Here is a 16,782-nt window from a genome sequence, read left to right as displayed (position 1 = left end):
GTTTAATTAATCAACCCCTTTACCAGTTGTGAGCCGCTTCTATCACCAATTGCTATTGGTGCTATGTATATGCTGATTATTATTTTTATGGGAATTGATAGCGTCCATCGCAAAAGGCATTTCGCAGATGGTCTGTTGCTTGTCAGACCAGCCACCTCGTGAATGAAGACAAAAGCTGCTGAAAAGTGGGCCTGTGTGGCTGGTCTGACATGCAACTGAACATCTGCGAAATGCCTTTTGCGATGGACCCTAGCAAATCCATTTTTTATATATTTATTTGATTTTCATTATATTTTAAAAACAAAAAAAAAATTCCATTTTTGGGACAAAGGCTGAGTTGAGTTGAGTACAAAGAAAATTTCCCATATAAATTTGATATGAGCCAATACAACCCAAATCCTATAGATCAGAATATTGACCCATATTTTAAAAAATTGGAAAATGTCAGTTTAAATCAAAAAATAGATTTATTATCAACTAAATACAAGAAGTTATTGAAATGACCAAACAATATTGATGTTAGCAGTACCATGTTTTTTATAATTGCACTAATTCATCTGGTCTTTTATTAAGTAAACAGCTGTAAAAGGTTATTACACTTCCTTCAATCGGCCTAGGCTATCATGCCATTCCCATTTTCATTTCTCTTGCATCCTCTCCTCTGTTTTCAATGAATTTGGGTCTTACATGGGGTTCTTCTAACTCCTACAGAGTGAATCGGGTATTATTTAATGTTAGATGAATTACATCCTAAACTCATGTGCATCTGAACTAGAACTTTTGTTTGGCAGAGTGAAAATCCAACGATTGGTTATAGAGGCCTAAATGAAATGCTTAAGATACACAAATCTATCTTGGGGTTTGATTTTGTATTCTGTCATTGTGACTTCTGAATGCTTGGTTTTAAACCCAGAAACCTTTTTTTCTTTTTAACTAAATTTTTTTCACCGTACCTCGTGATGCACAATTTTGCCCTTCCAAATTATTTGTCCAAAAAAGAAAACAATATGTACGTATTGTTTTCTTTTGACTCGTGTACCTATCAATTCCACGTGGTACTCTTCTCCCTTTCAAATTAGTGCTCCCATTATTACCTTTCTCTCTCAAATTATTTCTAAAAGTCTCACAACGTCGTGCAGTCAATGTCAGCGAAGAAAGTTTCTAATTAAAAGTAGAATATTCTCTGAATAAAGTAGAGCTTTACTAGACCATATAATAATTGAATGGAGTGATGGAAATAACTCAAGCCCAACCACGTCCTTGATTCCCTCTTCTTTACGTGCAAAACATTGCAATGCTGATATCATTTCCCTATCTTTTTACCGATACATCAGTGAGCACTACTACCTTCACATAATTCATAATGTTCCAAATATCAGCACCCATGTGATATAAAAATTAAGCTCAACTAAATCTAGCTGGGTGATAGACACACAACTGAGAAGAGAGGGAATGGAGAATAAGGTTTACAAAGCAGCGGTGACAGGGAGTGTAACTTCCCTGCATGAGTTGCTGGAACAAGACGTTAGCATTCTGGATAGATGTGAAGTGGTTGGTGTTGAAGGAAATCATTTACACGTTGCAGTTCTCTATGAACACCTCCGCTTTGCCAAAGAGATTTTAAACCGAAACCGGAATTCGCCCTCCAACCAAACCCTAAAGGCTATTTGCCTTTGCACTTGGCATCGGCAAAGGGGAATGTCCAAATAGTAGAAGATTTGTTACAAGTAGACCCTGAGACTTGTCTTGTTCGTGATCCAGAGGGAAGGATTCCTCTCCATACTGCAGCAATTAACGGCAGAGTCAAGGTTTTGGAAGCGCTAGTGCGTGCTCAACCTATAACGACTCGGATCTTGACGGATGGTGGAGAATCGATTCTGCACTTATGTGAGAAACAAGAAAATGATCTTTCCGAGTGCATAACAAAGTTGGTAGAGTTAGTTGATGCTAATGAGCGTAACGAGTTTGTGAACTTGAAGGATAATGATGACAATACTCTCCTCCACCTCTCTACAGCTAAGAAACAACATCAGGTATGAATTATCTTCTCCTCTGTTTTTAAAACTCACCATCTTTTTAGGAAAATTTCAACCCTGCTAGACCATGGATGTTTTTGTTGGCATTTTGTGCGTGGCCCACATTGGTTTCGGGAAACAAAATGTGAAATGGAAACAGTAAACGCATGAAAAAAATAAGAAAACGAGAAACGGGAAAACAATAGAAAATCGTATGAGAAACATCTTAGGAAATGCATTAGATGTGTTTCAGAAACTATAGGAAAAACACAAATGAAACACATGGAAAATACAAAATATGTGGTTTTGTAGATTCAAATTTTGTTAATTTCAAATTTATATTTGATTTTTTCATTTTTTATTTTTATTACAATATATGATATTGTTTTCTATTTTAATATCTATTACATAATTTTTTATGTGTTTTTTCCAAAATAATTTTCGTAGGTTCCACACATGTTTCCTACACGTTTCACATGCGTTGTCTACGAGTGTTGCATACATTTATCACGCGTTTACACATGATTTACATATGTTTCTCATATGTTTCCCATGCATTTCGAAAACATTTCTCTAATTTTGTACCATGTTTCGGAAACATTTCCGAAACGCGGAAAACTTGTTTTAGGGGAAACGAGTTTCTCACCCGCAAGAAACGCGTTTTAGGGCAAACGGATTTCCCACCCGCCCAAGAAGTTTCCGACAACTATGGTTTGAAGTGTAGAAGGACACAAACTCTTGTGATCCGAATTCTAGAAATGTGTGATGTGTTTGATGGGAACAACACACATACGTATAGCAAAAATTCCATCATAAAGAGAGGGTCCCTAATGTAAGAGGAAAAGAGTGCCTCTGATTCCATCGATCAAGCCTTAAGGTCTTCTTAAGATTAGATGATCTCTCTTACTCATGCGCAACGCAGGTCCGTGTTCGTCGCTCGCTAAAGCTAGAGAGATTCATGGTCTTCGATTCTAATCGCCATGCCGGAGGTAAGTTCTGCATTTATTTTGAATAATATAAAGCTTTCAATTGGTATCAGAGCACCCTTCGTGCTGTGGTGATTGATTAAGGAAGATCAATCCGTTTTAGTTAAAGAATTCGAATCAATTTTTCAACCATCTATTTGGTAATTATCGTTTAGATTCTAGATGAGTGAAAGATTGATTTGAATCGTCCATAATATGATAACGGGATAATATAATTGCTTCCAGAAAAGTTTTGGAGAAATCATCCCTAAAATTGATTGAAAATCAAGTTTTTTTGGGGTTTTTAACTACCGATCTTAATCCAGTCACCGGTGGCGTTCCGGCAATGTCTCGGCAATCCAACCATACGGGTGGATAGCCACCGTCGACAGGAATCCAACATAACTAACGGTTTGTCAAACGGAATTCTATAACTCCTAATATAAGCGTTTAAAATTTGTCCAATTTTAGAACGTAACTGGAATTAACAGAACTGATTTTTGTTCTAAGGTTGAAGACAACCGAGACAACTTGCTGAGTCGACTCGGCCAAGTCGACTCAGTCTCAGTCAAGTTGACTCGGTCCAACCCAAGCCGAGCCGGATTACAAGTAACAGAAAAAAAAAATATGTGCGTCACCATGACGCCGCCTGCGTCACCGTAACGCACAAACAGATTTAAAAATTATTTATATAATTTTGTCCTTTTCCTCATTTTTCCTCCGGGCATCGATTTGGGCCCTTAAATTCGTGATTTTGGAAAAGTGTCAAACTATATCCTACCGTCTTTCGGCGTTCCGGACGCAATGGTATAGTTTTCAAAATAATCAGAGACCTGTAGGTTACTTTTCTGGATATTCCAACTTTTATTGGTCATTGGAAGTTGGGTTTAGAATTAGGTTTAAGAAAAGTTCGGAACTGTACCCTAAAGTTTTCAGCGTTATGACACAATGGTACATGTTTTAGAACAATCCGAGACCAGTAGGTTGTTGTTTTGATATTCCGACTATAAAATAGCTTTAGTAGTTTAGGGATTCAGATTCTCTCCCAAACTTTTCGGTTTCACTACAACTTGGAGGCTCTTGTAAATTAGTCTGGATTCATCATTAACTGAATCTAGTCGATCCAAAACTCGTGCAATATAGTTTATAACTGCTCTTAAAGTTTATTGTAATGTTCCTTTTTAGGAACATTGATCAAGTATTATGGATCGGATGGAAACGCAAGGATTGGGCCGTGTGGGGCCTCTTTTGTGGATTGGATTAGCATATTTTCAGAGAGGTGGTGCAGTGAGGCCAATGAGCGTGGGGCCAAAGCCCATCTGGCCATCTAACATTCAAAGAGGATATGAGATGGCCACACTTTGGACAATTTCTACCGTGGTATTGAAATGAGAGGGGCATCCCTTATGTCCATCCTTGAACAAAAGTCACTCTCTTGAACATTTTGCTTAGGCATTGATTTGATATGGGCACCCCCCTTTTGTGTTGGTTATAAGTAGCTTGTCTAGGTAAGGAAAAGTAATTATGCTTGATTGTTTTTGTATGTATTGAAGTGAATTTGGCTAGTGTAGCCAACCATGGTAGTGAGATAGTGCATCTCCTACATTGGACACCCATCTATCCATCCAACTCTTGGAAGATGATGCAGTGAGCATCCTCTACCTCAATCCACTATCCATTCTAAGAGTAGTGTACCCTTGGATCTGACAACCATCATCTTCTTCCCACATTTTCTCCACAACATCCCCCTATGTAATGTCCCCATATTTTGTATGTGAATGAATTAGTATATGAAGAGATTATCGTGAGATTGTCCATCTTCCATATATTTCTTGTATTGTGATGTTGTATCTATGGTGTGTTAAATGGAGAGTGTTTTCATGTGTGGTATGTCTATGTGTAGACACCCCATTTTGACCAGACCCAAGTTCACTGTGTTTGTGCGAAGCCCCATCCAATCACCGAGCTAGGATCCCAAACTTCATCCTAGGCTAGCTTAGGGTCTCACTAAGGTCCCTGTAAAATTTCGTCGAAATCCGAGCGCATTTGCCTAGTGAACGAGCTGAGATGGTGTCATAGAGTAAACCAGAAAGGGGGGTGAATACATCCTGAGAGGGGGGCGAATTTATCCTGGAAAGCACGAATCTGGGCCTAAAAAGACATGGATTGCGCGCGCGAGTTCATCAATTGTGTGCGCCCATCAAATATGAGTGCTAATATCCACACCCTTATTTTGATATAAATATATGTTTTCTTCTCATTTTGAAAAAAAAAAAAGAAAAGAAAAATTTGTTTGAAGAGAGAGAGAGAGAGAGAGAGAGAGAGAGAGAGAAAGAGAGAGAAAGTAGATCTCTGTTTTTTTTCTTTTGTTATCTCCGGTCGTCTTCACCGGCGATCTTGTCGGAGATCCGACTATCATCCTTCACTTACCTTACCGAAGCTCCAATCACCTCTTCTATTCAATTTTTTTTCCCCAAATCTATCTTTACCTCTATGATTTCCGGCTAGGAATCATCTTTTCCGGCGGATCCTCGAAACTCCGGTCAACATCAACCCCTTGCCTTTGCCTCATTTTCTGCAACATCGAAGAAAGGAGAGGGTTGCTGATTTTGATTAGAAGAATTAGGGTTTCTAAATTGAAGAAAAATAAAGATTTTAGATCTGAGAGAGAGGAGTCTCAGATCTGAAATTTGAAGAAAATTAGAGAAAAGATAAAAGATCTTGTCTGAATTTTAGAGTTGGAGAGAAGAGCGAGCATGTGAAGATGGGAGAAAAAGGAATTTTTTCGTCCGATCATCTTCTCCGAGAAGGCTTCGCCGGAGCTCCGGCCGGTCAAGCTTTTGGTGTTGGCATGCTTCTAGAAGGTTGTCCCCATCAGCAGCAGCATTTGCCTGAACAGAATGAACAACCTTCTCTAGCAAATCAACATTTACAACGGCATGTGATTCAATGGCCGTTGCAAGAGAGTACTAATAGTAGTGGAGGTGTACAACAGCAGCAACCTGTTGGTGGACAGAATGGAATTGCCAATGCAGCTGAGGATGTAGCTAGTGAGGCTCACTGGAACAAGCGGTTTTAAGGGCCCGTGGTGCTATGCTCAGATTTGGAATATCTTTCAGAGTCTTTAAGGAAGCTCCTTTAGTGGATTTCGATTTCCCTCTCTGCTCTATTTCAGTTTCAGGTCCGTGAACTTCTTATACTTGTGCTAACCATTTGAGCATTTGACTTTTGGGGTATTAATTTAGAAGTACTTATTGAATTCGAATTCTAATTTGTATGGGTATCATAATTTGCTCAAAACCCCGTGATGACCGAACATGGTGGAATTGTATGTTCCTATCTCAGCACCTATTTGGGCAATACAAGTTAATCCAGGAATCAGCCCCTGTTTTGAACAGGTTCAACCCGTTTCAGCACAGATTCACCCCCATTTCAGCTCCATTGCTATCCCTGTTTTAGCACATTTCAGCCCATGAATATGCTCCCAGTTTTAGCACATTCCAGTCCATGAATTAGCTCATGTTTCACTCCATGTTTTGATACAATTCAGCCCTCTAATCAGCCCCTGTTTGGGCATAAATTCTGCTCATAAATTCTGCTCATGAATCTGCCCATAAATCTGCCCTGTTTTGGCGCGGGTATGGCTAATTTTCTGTACAGATTTCTGCCTATAAATCTGCCTTGTTTCTGCACAAATCTGTCCTCAGATTCAGCCCTTGTTTCAGCACAATTATGTTCATAAGTCAGCCCTGTTTTATGCATTTTTAAGAGCGAATCTGTCCATAATCAGCCCCTGTTTTGGCCTAGTTTTGTCCATGCATTCAACCCTTATTTTGGTGCACATTATGTCCGCCATTCAACCCTTATTTTGGCATAATTCTGCCCATGGTTTAGCCTGAGTTTTATGCACATTTTAAGCCCACAATTCAGCCCCGTTTTACACACAATTCAGTCAATGTTGCTGCCCTTGTTTCGCGCACAATTTAGTCCATGTTGTTGTCCCAGTTTTGCACAAGATTCAGCCCCTGTTGTTGCACAAGTTCAGTTCATTTCAGCCCCTGTCTTAAGCACCATTCAGCCCATGCATGTTTATGTCGTCATTAGCTATACCCATTTGTAAAAAAAAAAAAAATGTGTGATTCAACATAGACAAGATTTACCTACAGCTGCTCTATATAGAGCCCTTATTTTGTAGTTTCATGTAACTTGATGCAAGGCATTGGAATTACAGTTCAGCCCTATGCGTGTCTTTTGTGTGTATAAGTGAGTGTGTGTGTGTGTGTGTGTGTGTGTGTGTGTGTGAGGATATGTTTGTGAATGTATATGTGTAGAGTTGTGTTTGCATGTGTGTTGTGTAAATGCTCGGAGCTTTCAAAAAAACAAAAAAAAAACAAACATCTCAATCTTCTAGATCTCGTCGAGCCGGTCAATTCGACATGTGGCGGCTCAAATTTGGCCAAAAGACGAGAGAGTTATGCTCGTTTAAAGTTTAGTCCATAATGATATTTGTGCGAGTGTTTTAGAAATTATCGTGTCGAGTAACTTTTGGGCTGTTTCTGATCGGAATTGTTCGAAACTGTCAACTGGAAAAGTGTTTGCTATAATATTTCCTAAAACTGTCTTATTGAGCAAATGTTTCCATAAATGCTTTTTAATATGTCAAAAACGACATGCAAGCTTCAGTTTTTCTGAAACAACTGTCATTTCTGCAACAACAGCTTGTTGGCAATTTTTAGGCTATTCCAGGTCTGTTTCGTCCAAAGCCATACAAAGAAAAAATGTTCTTCACAAGATTTTCTAATACTTTGTCCTTGAATGAATTTTTCCAGAAGAGATGTTTTAATTGTCAAAACTGAGCCCGAACTTTTAGTTAAAACGCTAATATGTCTTTTAATGGCGATGGATCGGAAGAGGCCATTTTCCGGCCACTTCTGGTTAGATCCAAACGAAATGGTCAACTGAGAGAATGTCATTCATGCTGAGATCTACAGTTTTGATTAGTAGAGTTTTTGATGGTTTTGATGTTTGAGGGGTCTAAAAGTCAGTGTAAAGTTGCATTTTTCACATTATATGACATAACTGTGCCATTTCTTGAAAATCATGGACAATATGAGCTCTATTCAATTTTAATGATTGTTTTGGATGTTTTGAACTTGGTAGCAAGTTTTAAATCATATATTGAATCATTCCCATGATTTGTTTGGCATTTTTGACCATTTTTGGTAAAAATTACATGTTGGGTGGAAATTTCACCCTTTCTTTTTCTTTTAGATTGTTTTGAGCCTATATTGATTTTAATGCTTGTATCGGGATATGATGAGCATGCTAGCAAGTCACAAATCATATATTGATCAATTTTCATGATTTACTTTATATTTTAGAGCCTTATTTGCGAAAATTGCATGTTGTGCAGAGTGCTTTCAAATTTTTTTTTTCCTAAATGAGTAGAATCCGTGCTACATGTCAACCTAGACATCTAAACTTCTAGAATCACTTCTAAATCATGTCTAGACTTTCTAAATTCCATTGAGTCTCGTTTTAGGGGACACACTTTGTCTCATTATGATGTTTTCCTCTTTTCAGGAGACATGCTCTGTCTCTATAGAAGAGTTTTCTTTTTAAGAGACCACCTTGGTCTCATCAGAGGGTTAACCCATAGGAGACATGCCCAGTCTCATTTACACCCCCTCATAGAGTGTTAGATGTGCTTTGACTTACTTGCATCCCTTTTTAGTATTGATTGTTCGGAAGTCTATTCCATAGACTGTTGGTTTGTCCTATAGCTTAGGAGTTAGTCCTTTAGAGTCGATTTTCTTCTTTGTTATTAGAGCCTTGCTGGTTTGGGATCTTAGATCGTTTTCTCTGTTCTTGGGACACTTGTTTACTCGTTTGTGGATTGTTACATCTTGTTTTGAGGTACTAGTTTGTTGGTTTGGGGTTTCCCCTTTACCCTAAGGGTTTTACCCTAGGGTGTTGCATTGTGTGTTCCCTTTGGCCTTTGACCAAAAGGGTGAAAGCATTTAAAATTTTAAAATCCATAAACAATTGAAATCTTAAAATCACAAGAGCATTGAAATCATTTAAAATCACAAAAACATTAGAAATTGGAAATCCAAAAACAATTGAATATTTTAAAATTCAAAAACATTGAAATATCTTAAAACTCAAAAACATTTGAAAAACATTAAAACCTTAAATCTTTTGGATTGTTAGGTTTTAATTAGGAGAGTTCGTTTCGAACTACGTTGGCTTGATCCTCTTTCGAGGTACGTAGTGCAGCTTGGGATCCATATCCCAAGTCCAGCCAAACTTTTTGTAAATAATATTTTAAACTTTCTTCAAAAACCTTTAAAACCTTGTTTTTCAAAAGATCCCCCTCTAGAGTTAGGAGTTTCTCCTAGATAGAGAGTTTTAGAGTTAGGTGTTTCTTTTGATAGGTTGTTTGTTTGTTTGTTTGTTTGTTTGTTGTGTGCTTGTTTTAGAGTTAGGGGTCTGTCCTAGAGTTATAGGAGCGCCTCCGTCCGGTCAGTCGGTGATCCACATCGCCGAGTGATGACTAGAATATGATACGCTAGTCCATCCTTTGTTTTCCTTAGGAAATACAGCCTAGTTACACATAGGTTGTAGGAACCACCTGCATTAGCCTAGGGCTAATCTGCATTTAGTTAGAGCATATAGGGTGTCCTAAAATCCACAATTCACTGGAATTTAAATAATCGTACAATAAAGTTTAATAATTGGTCCGGTCTTTTAGATCGAGTCTAGGATAGAGGTCTAGGTGTCTTAGGCATCCTAGCTTAGAATAGGCGCGAAGAACTACGTTGCCTTGATTCTCGTAGAGGCGGGGATACGTAGGCTTCTTTGGATGAATATCAGATCATCTAAAGACTCGGGCTGAAGCATTAGAGTCTTAGGTTTTGTTGATAGTACTTTAGGGCTTGTGTTTGTATTTTGTTGATGATTTCGCATAGGATCATGATAGTTTGTGTTCATCTCCTTGCTTACTTACGTACTTAGCTATAGCATTTACCTGCTTATGTGTTTTACCTAGTTACTTAGTTGTAGCTCTTACTTGCTTAGTTGTAGCTCTACCTGCTTAGCTGTCACATGCTTAGCTGCAATTCTCTATCGCTATTAGGTTATTGATTATTATTTCTTTACTATCATCTACTGACGTTTACTCATTGCGCAGGTTTATCTTCTTAGCTGTAACACTTTACGGTATTACTGCATTTTTTATCTGTCATTTACTGCTTTCTAGATGAGATGTGTTAGGATTTTATATTAGACGCTATGTATTCGCCACATTGTAGATAGGCGCTATGTGCACGCCATAGGTTTTTATTACTGCATTTCCTATCTGTCATTTACTGCTTTCTAGATGGGATGTGTTAGGATTTTATATTAGGCGCTATGTATTCGCCACATTGTAGATAGGCGCTATGTGCACGCCATAGGTTTTTATTACTGCATTTCCTATCTGTCATTTACTGCTTTTTAGATGAGATGTGTTAGGATTTTATATTAGGCGCTATGTATTCGCCCCATTGTAGATAGGCGCTATGTGCACGCCGTAGGTTTTTATTTCATTATTCTGTTATTTGCCTGGCATTTTGTTTATTCCTTATTTCATTTACTATTCATGATTAACTGTTAATTTTAGATTTACTTTCATGTACAGATCTTATACCTTTAGCTGTAGCTTGCATGTGTATGTCCACCAAAACTTAGACACCCATTAGGCATGTCACTCATAACCTAGCTTTGCTTAGGTGACACATCTCTCATTTCATTTTGTGTATGCTTATTTCTTTATCCTCAGGAAATGCATGCTTAGGTAGACGATTCCTGAGGATTGTTCCCATTTCATATGATTTTCGCCCGAAACTCTTTGAAGTTAATAATAAATGGCATAAGAGACCAAGTGCTTGCACTCGGACGAATTGGGGGTGCTCTCAGACCTTCTCCATTCGTAATCAGGCACGAACTCATATATATTTCTGGTTATCCATGGTATACGGAGCATATTTTGTTTGAGGATCCATGGCCGTATACCATGGATGGCGACTCTGAGTTTGTTTAGGTACGTTTCGAATCCGGACTTGTTCTCGAATCGAGAGGTATCTCTTTTATATCGCCACTCGTGCTATGCTATGAGGGTGGCAACCGTTTTGAGAGTTCCTTGGTAGAGCTCTCCATTCACATGGAAGATCCGAAGAGACCGCTGGGGGCTCGTCCCTCACCTCTCTCCCGGATCGGGGTCCACACTATGCAATGTAGCCAAGCTTGGTGAGATTTTAAGACCCTTCATTTAAGTCGAAGAGAAGGGTCATTACATTTATTATCTGAATTTAAAGCATTATTATTTTTGTTTCAGTTTAAAGCATGTTTCTTTAAATTCGGTTGTGTTTGTTGTATGCAATTACTACAATTGTATTAGATGTTTGCAATTAAGTTAACCATGCCCCATAAAATGAAATTGTTGTAATATGACATAAAGACCAGTCATGCACCCATAGATACCATTATAAAGTGGTATTCGATTAGTCTGGGAGGGCCACAGCATCCTATGGCTATGAGGATACCTGTGACAACTGGTGCATTTATAGCGCTCATTGACATATAAAGTGCAACTTTTCAGTTGCTTTGCTCTAATGGTATCTAAGATTGCAATAGATTTATAATGCATAATCGCTTGGGCCACAAGAAGGAGATTGTATATTATAAATCAATGGGAATCTTGAGATCAATTAAGTTAGATGAAGGCTCTAATCGTAGGCCCACATGTATGAAGAAGAGACCAAATTCTAATTTGATTGATCGGTGTGATTATTGAGGCTAAATCTAAAGCGTGTTGTAGCTCGGCCCGTAGGAAAGTTACAGTGATGTGATGCATTTACAACCGGAAATGTCAATAGAGGTTAGCATTATAGTACTATACTATTATGGCTTGATTGGAATGTAGCACGTAGTAAGCATGTTTTGTGGTTGGGCTAGGCTATGGCCGATGGTCTAAGGTCTAGATCTGAGTTTGAATAAATAAAAATTATATTTTTATTGCCACTATAACAATTATGATAATTACCAGTGGGGATTTACTGGCGGTCCTAAAAACCGCCTCTAAAGAGTAGTACTTATAGGCGGTCATAAATGAACCGCCGGTGTAGAAGGACAAGTTACGAACAGGCATAAGTAAAATCGGCGGGTATCCTTACTTTAAGCGGTAGTCATGATCATCGGTAAAACTCATTTTTCTTGTAGTGTGTGCCAAAACGGTTTTGATTTTCTTAATAGGCAAATTTAAATGCAATACTAATTCCTAAATGATTTTGTAATTACACCATTTAAGTTTTGTGATCGTTTTGGGAGTGATTTATCTTCTCCAAGTTACTGTTGGAAAAAAGAAGAGATGTTTTCTCCTCAAAGGTTCACCTCAAAGAATAGAGGTTCCCATCACCCAAAAAAAAAATTTATAAAGACTGGGTTTTAGAAACAGAGATATACAGATTTCTCTCCTTTCGTTCTTGCTCCTTCCTCCTATGTTCTGTTCTGTGTCTAGCATAGTTCTAAAGTGATTCTAAGTGGACCAGGAAGCGAGTACACATCTACTAGAACCTGTTAGGGCTGTTTTATCTTGGAACGTTGAATCGCGGACCCTGGTTGCACCGTAGGGAGCAAATACGATTCTTAAGAAGAATGACCAAGTGGCACGACTCAATCGTTCTTCTTTCTTCTTCAACAATCTGTTAAATCGATAAGTGCAATCTGAATTCTTCAATTTTATTCTCATTCTGAATTTTACAACAGTACAGAAAATTTGGGTTTGAGTAACACCAAAGTTTGGTTCAAGTTACCAAAATTTGGGTTCGAGTAGCACCAAAGTTGTGTTTTGAGTAAGCCAAAGATTAGTTCATCTTCTATGTTTTTACAATAATCTTAAGAATTGTATGCATGCATGCAGACCATAGAATATTTGCTTCTCAACTCTAGAGTGGACGTAAACGCCATGAACAAGAAGGGATTCACAGCTTTGGATGTTTTGTTACAAAGTCCACACGAACCATATGTTGATGTAGAAATCGAACATAGGCTTCGACACGCCAGGGCTAAAAGGAAGAAACAGCTTGAGAAAGAGGATGCGCTTAGGGGGGAGAAAAAGGAAGATATTAATAATAATCTACAGATCCTTCAGTTGATGTGCATAGGAGGGAACAAAAGGAAGAAACAGCTTGAGAAAGAGCATGATAGCTTGAACGATGCACGAAACACGCTAGTGGTGGTGGCAATACTAATTGCGACTGTGACTTACACATCCGGACTAACCCCACCTGGTGGTTTCTGGTCAGGTGAATTAAAAAATAATGAGGTAGAACTCAACAAAACAGCAATGGTACTCAACCAAACAGCAACAGATTACAGTGGGGTGGCTGTCCTGGCTATCAAAAATAATGAAGCTTACTCCTATTACATTATCTTTAATACGGTAGGTTTTGTAGCATCACTGAGCATAATCCTACTGGTGATAAGCAGATTCCCAATACGAAGAAGGGTTTTGAGGATCACTTTGATGGTGATTTTGTGGGTTGCTATCTCTTCAATGGTGGTTACCTACGCAGTGGGAGTTCTCAACACATGTCCGTGGGCAACTCATCCAGGTAAGGCTCCAAGAAAAAGAACGATAGCTTTCGTGTCATTGGGGGTGATGGGCGTACTACTCCTGGGAGGCCCCTTTGTACGTTTGGTTGGGCGATGGCGAAGAAAATTTGTAATTAAAGAAAAAGAAGAGGGACAAGTGGTGGTGGATGTTTAGCTGCTGCTCCTCTGGCTCTTCCTTTTTAACAAGTGCTGCTGCTATTATGCCTCTCCCCCTTTCTTGTTATGCATTGTACTTTTTATGAATGATTCAGTAGTCTTCATGTTTGCCTCTTTCCTCTTTCCTCTGTGTATGAGTCCTCGGTTTGAATCAGGGTTGGTTTGACATGGAAAATGAAGGTTTTCGTGGAGTATTAATCGTTAGATGGTGGTTGAAGTTCCTCACTGGAGGTCTCAGTAGGCGATTGGAAATGGAGGTTTTAATTTTCATTTTACTTTCATCATACTTTCATCAAATGCGGTTGAAGTTCCTCACAAGTGTAGATAAGTTATCTAGACACTAGCTTAAAATACAGTGGAGGCCCACATTGTTTGGGTGATCCAAACCATTCATTTGATTGGCCCTCACATAGATAGGGTGTCCACAAAAAATCAGCTCCATAAGATCATCCTAACCTTTCGAACCGAGGAAGCAAAAAATGGACAAATTTGTGAAGGTTTATACACGTCCATTTTACCTCAACAAATCGCAGGGTTGGGATGATCCTATGGAGATGATTTTTTGTGGACACCCTATCTATGTGAGGGCCAATCAAATGAATGGTTTGGATCACCCAAACAATGTGCCCTCCACTGTATTTTAAGCTAGTGTGTGTGTATATGTGTGTGTGTGTATATATATATATATATATATGAGGAAACTGTTGGTGAGCTAGCTTGCCCAATCACATGGGGGCCCACTTTGTTAGGATGATTCAAACCATTCATTTGAAAGTCCCTTACATAGATGGGGGGTGTACCAAAAATCAGCTCCATAGGATCATCCTAACCCCTCCATTTGTGGAGGACAAAAATGGACACACACAAATCTGCCCCATTTTTGTCCTCCACAAATTGAGGGGTTAGGATGATCCTATGGAGCTGATTTTTGGTACACCCCCTATCTATGATAAGGCCTTGCAAATGAATGGTTTGGATCACTCCCCAAAATGTGGGACCCATGTGATTGGGCAAGCTAGCTCACCAACACCCTATATAGAGGAAAGTGAAGCTACACCGCCGGCTTAAAATACAATGGGCCCACATTGTTTTGGTGATCCAAACCATTCATTTGATTGGCCCTCACATAGATAGGGTGTCCACCAAAAATCAGCTCCATAGGATCATCCCAACCCTTCAAACTGTTGAGGCAAAAATTGACAAATTTGTGAAGGTTTTTACACGTTCATTTTTGCCTCCACAAATTCTATGAGAATTACACATCACTTTTTTGAAAATTCTATGAGAATTACACATCGCTTTTTTTACTTTTTTTAACAAATGCACCCATTCAACCCACATATTTTCAATCCTACCCCTTCATTTATGCTTTTTAACAAAGGCACCCATTAAAGCCACATAATTTCAATCTTACCCCCCTCCTTTATGGTTTTTTAATAAGAGAATTTTTTGAAAATTCTATGAGAATTACATATTACTTTTTTTGACTTTTTTTAACAAATGCACCCATTCAACCCACATATTTTCAATTCTACCCCCTCCTTTATGCTTTTTAACGAAGGCACCCATTAAAGCCACATAATTTCAATCTTACCCCCCTCCTTTACGATTTTTTAATAAAAAATCTATAGGGTGATCTTAACCATCTGATTTAAGAGGAATTATGGAAACCTCTATAGATTGGAGGGCTAGGATCAGCCTATGGAAATGATTTTTGGGGGACTTTTTTTGTAAATAAATCATGTTTTGTTTTGTTTTGTTTAGCAAGGAGAATTTTACTGTTAGTAAAAAAATTTATATTATAGCATGTCCTACACGAGCACATAAAAAGGTATGGCAGGGCCGCATGTTTTATTTAGTATACCATCCATTTTAAACATCAGAAATCGAACTCTTAGGGTCATCGAAAGGGGGCCCACTTTTAAGCCATGGCCTAACTACGGCTGGGGCAACCAAATGAAATAAAATTATGCCTGATCTTCTACTGGGTACAGCTCCCATATGGGGCGTGTATGTTCAATCTAGACCATTGATCTTGTGGACGTTTAAGTTTGAGTCCACTAATCAATTTTAGACTCATAATCAGTTGTCAAAACAAAAAAGAAACAGGGCCTTGATTTTGAGTCCAATAATCAGTTTTGGACTCACAATTGGTACTGCCTTAATTTTGAGTCCAATAATAACTTTAGCCTCACAATCAGTACTCAAGCTACAACGGCCTTATTTTTTGGATTTTGATAACCGATTGTGAGTCCGAAACTTATTATTGGACTCAAAATGAAGGCCTGTTTGTTGTGGATTTTGAGAACGGATTGTGTCCAAAACTGATTATTGGACTTGAATTATAATATGTTTTGGACTCATACGCAGTTCTGAAAGTCCAAAAAACCAAACAGGGCTTAAACATAAATTTGAGTCCAATAGTCAATTTTGGACTCACAATTGATTCTCAAAATCCAAACAAACAGAGCCTTAGCTTACCTTAATGGACCACCAAGCTTTACTTAAATTTATGTTTAAATTTAAGTCAAATAATCAGTCTTGGAGTCACAATCGGCTCTCAAGATCCAATACAAGTAGGGCCTGAATGTAAATTTGAGTCCAATAATAATTTCTGGATGTTTTCAGCGGCATTTGTAAGTGAATCAAGGGTGTTCAAATAAGAAAGATTAAATACGGAGAAGATACTTTAGATTATCTTAACCATCCGAACTATTGATGTTATGTCCCATCAATTTTACGGGCACAACCTATTGATGTTGTGTTCCATCAAATGGAGAAAATGAATGAATTTTTTTAATTATTTGAAAATTCTATGAGAATTACACATCAACTTTTTTGAATGTTTTTTTAACAAAGTCACCCATTCAACCCACATATTTTCAATCATACCCCTCCTTTATACTTTTTAACAAAGGCACCCATTAAAGCCACATAATTTCAATCCTACCCACCTCCTTTATGCTTTTTTAATAAAAAATATGTAGCAT

The 16,782-nt window shown here is 38.3% G+C and overlaps 1 pseudogene across 1 annotated transcript; it reads left to right on the top strand.

Annotated features, from left to right (window-relative positions):
• The first annotated feature begins 687 nt into the window (after positions 1-687).
• Positions 688-13,827, top strand: LOC143878138 (uncharacterized; annotated as a pseudogene). The gene is made up of 3 exons (XR_013250882.1): positions 688-692; positions 1,419-2,033; positions 12,942-13,827. The product of XR_013250882.1 is annotated as an uncharacterized LOC143878138 (transcript).
• The last annotated feature ends 2,955 nt before the right edge of the window (positions 13,828-16,782 follow it).

Source organism: Tasmannia lanceolata, unplaced genomic scaffold (assembly GCF_043159265.1).
Source record: "Tasmannia lanceolata isolate RefF3 unplaced genomic scaffold, GAP_Taslan_0.1 ptg000006l, whole genome shotgun sequence".
In the NCBI taxonomy this organism is placed as follows: Eukaryota; Viridiplantae; Streptophyta; class Magnoliopsida; order Canellales; family Winteraceae; genus Tasmannia; species Tasmannia lanceolata.
This window is presented reverse-complemented; position numbering and strand designations above follow the sequence as displayed.